Raw genomic sequence first — 10,716 nt, forward strand, 5'->3', positions numbered from 1 at the left:
TTGTGTGTGTGTGTGTGTGTGTGTGTGTGTGTGCATGTGTGTGTGTGTGCCTTGTGTACACATCTATGTGTGTATGTGGGGAGAAAGGGGTAAGGGGGGAGGAGAGAGGGGAGAGGGAGGGGAGAAGAGGGTGGGAGGGAGGGAAGAAGAGGGGAGACAGGGAGGGGAGATGGGGGAAGATGGGGGGGTGGGGTGGGGGGAGGGGAGAAGGGGAGAAACAGAAGGCGGGGGGAGACTGGGGAGTGGGAGAGACAGAGAGGGAAGGGGGAGGCAGAGAGGGGAGAAGAGGGTGGGAGGGAGGGGAGAAGGGGGGAGACAGGGGGGAAGGGGGAAGAAAAGAGAAGGTTTAGGGCATCCCTGGGATTGGGGCCTACTTTGGTAGGTGCAGGTGACAAGTTCATTTAAAACACAGCTCCCAGGGATTCCGATGTGGAGGGGCCCCACCTCGACCCCCTTTTCTCTACCAAAACTCTGCCTGAGCCCGAGAGCTGGTTCTCCAGGCTTCCCTCTAGAGGCCCTGCCAGCCTGAGATGGAAAGTGTCCCCACCAGGGTGCTCTCTGGGTCCCACCAACAGCCCCCGTGTCACCGAGACTGCCAACCTGGGCTTCTGCTTCAGCCTCCTGGCACCCTCCTTTCCCGCTCTCAGTGGGACCTGGGGTCAGCCTAACTTACCAGGCCCTTGGGGGGCAACCTGTCTGGTCCACACCCACCCTGGGAAGTGAGATGCCCCCTCCCACCACCCTTGCCGGTCTCAGGGCCTGAGACCAGTCACACCTCTGCATGGCTGCCCTGTGCACCTCCTTCTGCACCCAGGAAACCTCCCTCTTCCTGACTAGCCCCCAAGGTGCCTGGCCTCCCTCCGCAGCTGGCTGTTAACGTACCAGTTTCTCTCACAGCCTGTCTTCACAGTCACTGGGGTGGTCTGAGCTCTGAGTGTGTGCATTTAGCACGAGGTGGGCACTTAATCATGGGCTCTTGGAGAGAGCGACCTCATAATCCTGCCTTTTCCCTTTCAAATTCTACTTCCTGGACATCAGTGTTTGTGTCTGATGACGTTTAGGTGCTGTGACCGCTTCACAAGGGGACGTGACGCGAGCACCACCTCCTCGCTTCCCCAGAGCAGAAACCGGGTCTAAGCGATCAAGGCCAACAGCAAGAGGACACTTTGGATTTGCCCTCAGTTAAAACCAGTTTCACTGAACATGGAGATGGTGGAAAGAAGTGGGTGTGGGCAGTGAATAACAAACAAGGAGAGTTCATGAAGCCCGCAGGAACGCTCAGTTCCGCAGGAGCTATCAGATCCATCAGATTCAGTCATCCTGTCTTGTCTAAACCCTTGGAGCCCACCGTGTTTTGGAAGCTGGGCTGTTGGGGGCCTTGGGGGGAGCTGGCAGTATAGGCCCGGCCCCCAAGTGCAGAGGGTGGGGGAGTTTCTCTGAGCTGGGCCTGAGGAGGAGCTGGGGGATGGAGCCTTCCTTCCTGAGCAGGGCTCCCCAGACTTGCTGAGGGGTCTGTCACCAGCGGGGAGTAGAGCCTGTCTTCCCTTGCAGTGGGGGGGTGGAGTGGGGCAGAGGCAGGCAGCCCTGGATGGACTCGCTGCCCATTGCACCCACCAACCAGCTGACTCCAGGCCTGGCCTTCTTATTGTGTTCTGGCTCGAAGGAAGTGGGGCGACAGAGGGGGAAGGGGAAGATGGGGGGAGGGGGGATGTAGGGGGGAGGCAGAGGGGGAAGGAAGAAATGGAGGGGGAAGGGAGAGGTAGAGGGAGAGGGGGGAGGCAGAGGGGGAAGGGGGAAGGGGGAAGCAGAGGCTGGAAGCCAGGTCCAGCTCAGAGCAGTCTACCAGAGGGATAAGGGTTTGTGGTAGAAGCAGCTAGTTCCTCTGTCCCTTCTGTTCTCCAAATAGTAACCCCACCCACCAAAAAAAAAAAAAACCAAAAAAACCCCAACAAAACCTGATCAGAAGTTATTTACACATCCTCACTGATGACCACTGTGACTCTAAGTCTTGCTGTGGCTGAGAAGCTCATAGGTCAGGGGAGGAGTGTCTCTCCATAACCCCCACCCTGCCTGTATGGTCGATGAGCTGCTCCCCAAACCTCGAACTTCTCCAAGGCAGGGGTGCTGAGAAGGTTGTCCTCCCCAAGCGTCCCTGCTGTCCAGGGTCCCTGGAGTGGCTCCCCAGAGGGGTCTCCAGCCCCCACGCTGTTAGAGAGGCTGTTATTTGGGAGGAACATTGCTGTTCCCCGGGGGGGATGTGACCTCCTCGCAGAAGTTACCGTCTGTCCTGACAAAGGCAGGACATTCTGTAGCTGAGCAGGGAAGTGGCCTCGATTTTTAGGGAAAAGGTGTCGAGCTGGGACCTGGGGCACCATTCTGAGTGAATTCCCCTGTAAGAAATGCCTCCTTGGCTCTTTGACAGTGAAGGCGTGCCCTAGATATGCCAGAAACTCAACTATTGTTTAACAGGTAGATTTCTGAGGGGCTCGAATCTCTACCTCCTTCTTGTGCGATTTCATTCCTTTCCCGGAAAAGTCATGTCTCGAGTGCAATGTGACGCATATGCTTTTTCCAGATGGTACAAATCAGGAGAGAATGCTCGGAGAGGGTCTCAGCTCCGGAGCAGGAGATCAAGGTCATGGCGAGGACAGCATGGCCAGAAGTGAGCCATCTTCCCAGTCACAGGAGCCAAGCCAAACAAAGCTCGGGTGTGTGTCCCAGAGCGTCTGGCGCACGGAGTTCTCATCTCCTCCAGATCCAGTCCCTCGCTGCAAAGCCGCGGGCGCAAAGCTCGTCTTTCTGGACAGTGCCCTCTTGAAACTGTTTATTAAAAATATGTTTATAGTACAAAGACCATAAAAAGGAGGGGGAGAACCTCAAACAGAAGCCCTTGGTGGATGGTAAAAAAAGAAAAAGCTGTTGAGACCTTACAAATTCCATGCTGTTCCAGCCTCACGTGATTAGAAACACGACGCTGCTGGTCACCGGGAGGCGACGCTCCTGATGGCTCTCTCCACCGTGGTTCTCTGAGGGGTTGTGATTGGGGGGGCACGACCGTGTTTGTGGCGTCTTACAGGGATGATGAGAACAGACACGTGAGGAAGAGAAGCCAGCCGCACACGGGAACATGGCAAGCATTTGCCTTAAACTCGTGTTTCACGGAGTTGATAAAAATCGACAGGTGTATGTGGGGTGGGGGTGGGGGTCCCAGGTCCACACGGTTTGCTGCCAGATCTAAGTCCAGAATGTGGAGGCTGGAGTTTCCGTTCTCATGCCGGGGATCTGAGGACTTGGATGCATTTACATGTCTACGTGGCTCCTGTGGGTAGGAGAAACGGCCTGAACTGTGGTTGTGTCCTTGGGCAAGAAGGATGCCTCCATCTGTTTCCTAAACGTGCTCATTGTGGTTCTGGGTCAGGACTGCTCTCCGGAGACATGTTTCCCGTGACGTTAACGCCATGTCATCCCAGGCGTGTGGGAGGAGCATGTGTGTCCTTGAATGTCTGCCATGCCAGCCACCGTGTCCTTTTCTGGAAACTCCCGTGCCTTCTTGGTGCCAATGCTGAGGCTGGTGGGAGGGGGCTGGGTTGGATCGGGAAGGAGGAAGAGGGGTGCTCGTCTGGTCTCTAACAGCAAGGATGTGGTTCGAACTCCTCAAGAAAGCACTCAGAGTCATTCTGATTTTGACGTCCACTGGCCATCACGCCCAGAGGAAACTGCCAGGCCGGCCTCTGGGGGACCACCTCTGTACACACCTCAGCAGATGCCAAGCAGATGAGTCCGCAGGCCTCAGGGTCAAGGTGGTCACATAAGCACTCGGCTCTAAGCTCTGTGACAGGGGCTGGACGACCCCCTGTACTGCGTAGCCGGTGGGTCCACCCATCCCTGTGCTGCTCTGGGTGGCCAGTCTCAGAGGAGGGACGAAAGGCAAGACTTCCTCTCAGGAACCTTTAGGAAGAGGCTCTTTAACAGAAAGTAGAATAAGAGACAAGAAAATACGGAGCGGGCCAAGGAGCAACAACTCGGGCCCCATGTCCGTAAGCAGCAGCGCCTGCAAGCTTTAGTACGCGTTGTGAGTGGGGAGCACAAAAGGTATTAAAAAAGAAAAAACACCCAGCTGTCACCCTGACACAGAAAAGCATGTGATTATTCAGAGACATGTTTGCTACACAACCCTCATCTTCCCCACCGGCCCCTGCTCTTCTCTGGGAACAGCCAAGCTTGCTGAGGCCCACTTTCTCCTGCTGGCTTGGGGCGGTTTTCAGTCCTGCGAGGCCACCTGGGCAATAACGCTGTCCTCAAAGCCTCCCCTTGGGGGGGACCTTGCAATTTAACCTGAGCCCCAACCTGCACTCGGAAAGCCCTGCCATTCTTCCAAAAATGGACATTGACAGAAAGATACAAAATAAGAAAGGTGATTGTAAATTAAATCACAAAAGAGGTGACCCCCCGGAGCCCATTTAGAAAAAATCAGGTTTTGTTCTCGTCATACATGTCCAAGGAAGGTTCGATTGTGGAGAATTCACTTTCGTACACGAGGCTCCGAGGAGACAAGGAGTTTCGGTGGAAGAAGTGACCACCTGGAAAAGGGACAAGAAGAAACAGACTTAATCCGGGCGTCAGGCCTCCCCTTCCCGCACAGCTTGGAGGAAGCACATGGATTTCTCTTCAAAGCGGCACATTTTCTCAGATAGCTCCATTTTGGGCTCTTATCATGAGACAAATGGAAAGAATTCAGGCATTCCCTCAACTTAGGCACAATATAAACACGTAAATCCCAATGTTCAGATTCCCAAGAGATTAACACCTGGAGCTTTTCTTTTTTAAAGATTTCATTTATTTGTTTGAGAGAGAGCACAAGCAGGGGGAGCAGCAGGCAGAGGGAGAAGCAGGCTCCCCACTGAGCAGAAAGCTCGATGTGGGACTCGATCCCAGGACCCTGAGATCATGACTTGAGCCAAAGGCAGATGCCCAACCGACTGAGCCACCCAGGGGCCCCTAATTTTTTTCTCCAGTGTTAGACTCTATCTGCTGAGGCAACGCTACAGAAGATGAAGACTTCCCCCTCTCTTCCTCTACCCCTACTTTCTACTCTCCAATATAATGATATTTTGATACAAATTTCAGCATTTACATTATTTGACTATTTCTGCTAGTCAGAGTGAAGCCGTGCTCATATTTCCTTTTCCGAACAACTGATTCATTTGCACAGGTTTCCTCACATATAACTGACATACAACAAAATGCACGTATTTCAAACCAAGACCAGATTCAAGATGGTGGACATCTCCGTCCCCCCTCAAAAGTTTCCTGGAGCCTCTGGTAATTCTTCTCTTTTTCCTGCCCTACTTCCACCCTCAGATAAACACAGATGAGGCTACCTCTTTCTAGAATTTTTTAAACGTGGATTCGTAGTTATTTATTGGCTCTTACAAATAAATTTGCTATGAACACCTGTGTCCAAGTCTGAGTGAGGATGGGGCTTTCCTTTCTCTCGGATAGATACCTAGGACCAGAGTATCTGTGTGGGTGTATGTTGACTTTTCTAGAACGTATGACCGTTCCCCAAGCAGTGTATGGGAGTCCCAGTTCCTCCACACCCTCACAAGCACTAAGATGGCCAATCTTTGATGCTCTGGCCCTTCAAGTACGAGCATAGGAATATCTCGTCGTACTTCTAATTTGTATTTCCCTGAACTTGGGGCATCCACCCATGTGCCTATTAGCCAACTGTATATCTGCTTTTGTGAAGCGTTTTGGTAAAAATCTCTTGTTCATTAAAAAATACTGGGCTGTCTTCCTATTATTGAGCAGTAAGAGTTTTTATATATTTTATTCATTTATATATTTATATATAATTAATAAAAATTATAATATTTATTAATTATTATATAAAAATATATTTTCTAGAAACAAGTCTTCTGTCACACATGGTTTGCAAATATTTTCGCCCAGTTGGAGGCTTGCCTTTTTACTTTCAGAACAATGTCGTTTGAAGACCAAAAGTTTAAAATTTTGATAAAAATCTAGTTTACGGATTTTCCTTTTTATAGTTTGCGCATTTTGTGTCAGAATAAAGAAATCTTTGCCAAACCCAAGGTCAGTCAGATCTCCTCCTATGCGTTTAGCCAGAAGCTTTACAGTTTTAGTGCTTACATTTAGATGTAATCTGTTCTGGTCAGAGAAAGACATGATGTTGGCTTTGTCAAGGAAGGAGAGCATGTTTTTCGATGCCTGAAAACACACCCTACTTACTGATCAAATGATGAGGACTGTTTTCGTTATTAAGCACATAATGTTATTATGTAAACTCTTAGTTGAGGCATAACCTATATAAGGTATGTGTACAAATCGTAAGTACATACAGGTAAATTTGAATGTGCACATAGAGAACACACCCCTGAAATCATCACTCAATCAAGAACTAGGCCCCGTGGCTCCCCATGAGTCCCTCTATCAACCCCAATCACCAGACCTTCCCGAAGGAAACCACAATCCTGACTTCTCACACCATGGTTTGGTTGTGTCTTTCACGGAAACAGTGTTCTTTTGTGTCTTGATTCTTTCAGACAATCTTATGTGGTGATATTTATCCATGTCATGAAATATATCAGGAATTGGTTTGTTTTCACAGTGGTGTGACATTCTGTTGTATGACTACCTCACCATTTACATACATCCGCTCTTCTCCTGATGCACATTGGAATGGTTTCCATTTTGGAGCTCCTATGAATGTTGCTGTGAGAAACAGTCTTGTGTGTATCTTTTGCACATATGCACATGGAATTCTCTTGGAATTGTGGGATCTTGGGGTCTGTATATGTCCAACTGTAGCACATGCTGGCTGTATTCCAAAGTGGGTGGACCAATTTCTACCTCCACCACTAGACGAGAATTCTAATTGCTTTGTATCTGCACCAATACTTGCTATTTTCTGTATGATTTCATTCTAGCACTTTTGGGGGGGGTAATATAATGGTATTTCACAATGGTTTTAATTTTCATTCCACTGATGCCAAAAAAGGATGAACTCCTTTTCACATGTTTTTAGGGTATTTGTACATCCTGTTCATCCCGAAACACCTGTATATTTCCTTCTTTTTTTTACAAGTTGTGGTATAACTGACATATAACATTATATTAGTTTTAGGTGTGCAATGTAATGGTTCGATATTTTTGTATATTGCAACATGATCACAAGAAGTCCGATGAACATTTAGTTACAAAATTCCTTTTCTTATGATGAGAACTTTTAACGTCTATTCTCTTAGCTACTTTCAAATATACAATACAGTATTATTAATTGCAGCAACCACGTTTCACATCACATCCCCGTGACTTATTGTTCTATTTTTTGTTTTGTTTTGGTTTTATGACTTCTTTGTTTTATAACTGGACATCAGTACCTTTTGATCCCTTTTACCCATATCGCCCACACCTAACCACCCCACCTCTGGCAACCACCAATCTTCTCTGTGTCTGTGAACTTGGTATTGGTTTTTGTTTTTAAATTCCACATGTAATTGAGATCATAAGGTGTTTGTCTTTTTCTGACTTATTTCACTTTGTGTGATGCCCTCAAGGTCTATCCACATTGTTGCAAATAGCAAGATTTCCTTCTTTTTTTTATGGCTGAATAGGACGCATGCACATGTGTACACACACACACACACACACACACACACACACACACACACACATTTTCTTCATCCATTCATCCATCGATGGACCCTTAGGTTGTTTCTTTATCTTGGCTATTGTAAATAATGTGTGATGAACATTAGGGTACATGTGTCTTTTAGAGTTCGTGTTTTTGTTTTTCTCACTTAAATATCCAGGAGTGGAATTGCTAGGTCTTATGGTAGCTCTTGTTTTAACGTTTTGATGCTCCATACTGTTTTCCACAGTGGTTGCACCAGTTTGCATTCCCACCAACAGTGTAAGAAGGTTCCCCTTTCAGGATGCCTGGGTGGCTCAGTTGGTTAAGCATCTGCCTTTGGCTCAGGTCATGATCTCAAGGTCCTAGGATCACCCTTGTTGGGTCCCCTGTTCAGTGGGGAGTCTGCTTCTCCCCCTCCTTCTGCCCCTCCCCCCACTTATACTCTCTCAAATAAATAAAATCTTTTTTTTTTTTAAAGTCTTCTCTTTCTCCACATCCTCCCCAAGACCTGTTGTTTCTTGTGTTGTTAATTTTAGCCATTCTGACTGGTGTGAGGTTGTATCTCACTGTGGCTTTCATTTGCATTTCCCTCACGCCGAGTGACACTGAGCATTTTTTCATGTGTCTTTTGGCCATCTGGATATCTTCTTTGGGAAAATGTTTATCCACATCCTCTGCCCATTTTAAATTGGATTGTTTTCTTGATATTGAGTTGTATAAGCTATTGGTATATTTTGACTATTAACCACTTACCAGATATATGATTTACAACTATCTTCTCCCATTCAGGAGGTTGCCTTTTTGTTTTGTTGATGGTTTCCTTCACTGTGCAAAAGCTTTTCAGTTTGGTGTAGTCCCAATTGTTTATTTTTGCCTTTATTTCCCTTGCCTGGGGAGACATATTTGGAAAACTATTGCTAAAGATAAAGTCTAAGAGATTACTATGTGTTCTTTATTTTTATCGTGTCAGGTCTTAGGTTTAGGTCTTTAATCTGTTTTATTTTTGTGTATGTGTAATAAATTGGTCCAGTTTTCCCAGACCTATTTATTGAAGAGACCTTCTCTTCCCCATTGTATATTTGCCTCTTTTGTCATAAATGAATTGCCCATATAAGCATGGATTTACTTCTGGGCTCTATTCTGTTCCATTGATCTGTGTCTATTTTTATGCCGGACCATACTGTTTTGATTAGTATATCTTTGCAGTATGTCATTTAGGCTCCACATATTTGTGTTTCTTCCAGTGTGTGTGTGCGTGTGTGTGTGTTTTGTACTTGATTTCCCATTTCACACATTTCATTCTTGATATGATTTCAATCTTTTTTTTAAAAGATTTTATTTATTTATTTGACAGAGAGATCACAAGTAGGCAGAGAGGCAGGCTGAGAGAGGGGGGAAGCAGGCTCCCCACAGAGCAGAGAGCCTGATGCGGGGCGCGATCCCAGGACCCTGAGATAATGACCTGAGCCAAAGGCAGAGGCTTAACCCACTGAGCCACCCAGGCACCGCTCAATCTTTTTTTTTTTTTTTTTTAGGTAAATTTATTTATTCATTTGAGAGAAAGAGCAAGAGCATGGGCAGGGGGGAAGGGCAGAGGGAGAAGGAGTAGCAGACTCCCCACCGAGCAGGGAGCCTGATGTGGAGCTTGATCTCAGAACCCTGGGATCATGGCCTGAGCTTTGGGCAGACACTTAACTGATTGGGCCACCCAGACGCCCTGTGATTTCAATCTTTTAAAATTTATTGAGACTGTTTTTTGGCCTAACATGTGATCAGTTCTGGAGAATATTCCATGTGCACTTGAAAAGAATGCGTATTCTGCTATTTTTGGATGGAATGCTCTGTACGTATCCATTTGGCACATCTGGTCTAATGTGTCCTTCAAAGCCACTGTTTCCTTATTGATTTTCTGCCTAAATGATCTATCCATTGGTGTAATTATATGTCTCTTTAGATCTAAAGTGAGTCTCTTGTAGGCAGCATATAGATGAGTCTTGTTTTTTATCCATTGAGTCACCCCACATCTTTCGATTGGAGCATTTAGTCCACTTACATTTAAAGCAATTACTGATAGGTATGGACTTATTGCCATTTTGTTCATTGTTTTCTGGTTGTTTTTATAATTCTCCTCTTTTCCTTTCTTCTTCTCTGACTTTCTTCCTTTGTGAATTGATGTCTTCCCTTAATGTTATGCCAGGATTCCTTTCTCTATTTTTTGTGTATTTATTACAAGTTTTCGTAATAAATTTCGTGATTATCATGGAGTTCTTATATAATATTGTATTTATATAATGGTCTTTATTGACAGTCACTTATGTTAGAACAGATTCTAGAACCACATTTTTATCCCCCACTCCACATTTGACATACATGACATCACTTTTTACATCTTTCTATTCTGTTACCTCCTTTTTTTTTTTAAGATTTTATTTATTTATTTAAGAGAGAGAAAGCACAAGTAGGGGGAGGACAGAGGGAGAAGCAGACTCCCTGCTGAGCAGGGAGCCTGATGCAGGACTTGATTCTAGGACCCTGGGAATACCACCTGAGCAGAAGGCAGATGCTTAACTAAGTCACCCAGGTGCCCCTATTCTGTGTATCTCTTAACTAATTTTGTAGATATAATTGATTTTATTGGTTTTTATCTTTTGACTAGCATTATACTAGCATTATAATTGATTGACCTACTTTTATACTAGCATTATAATTGATTGACCTACTTTTACTATGTTTGCTTTTTATCAGTGAATTTTTTTCCATTCATAATTGTCTTATTTCTAATTATGGCCTTTTCTTCTTGAAAAAAAAATCCCTTTAACATTTCTTGTAAGGCTAACATAGTGGTGATAAACTCCTTTAACTTTTGTTTGTTTGGGAAACTCTATATCTCCTCCAAGTCTGAATGATAACTTTGTCAGGTACAGTATTCTTGGTTGTGGGTTTTTTCCTTTCAGAACTTTGAATACATCATGCTGCAGGCTTCTGGCCTGCAAGGTTTCTGTTGAAAAATCAGCTGAGACCCTGATGGGTTTCTCTTGTACATAACTTCTGCTTTT

Source organism: Enhydra lutris, unplaced genomic scaffold (assembly GCF_002288905.1).
Source record: "Enhydra lutris kenyoni isolate GAN:26980312 unplaced genomic scaffold, ASM228890v2 scaffoldscaffold64, whole genome shotgun sequence".
In the NCBI taxonomy this organism is placed as follows: Eukaryota; Metazoa; Chordata; class Mammalia; order Carnivora; family Mustelidae; genus Enhydra; species Enhydra lutris.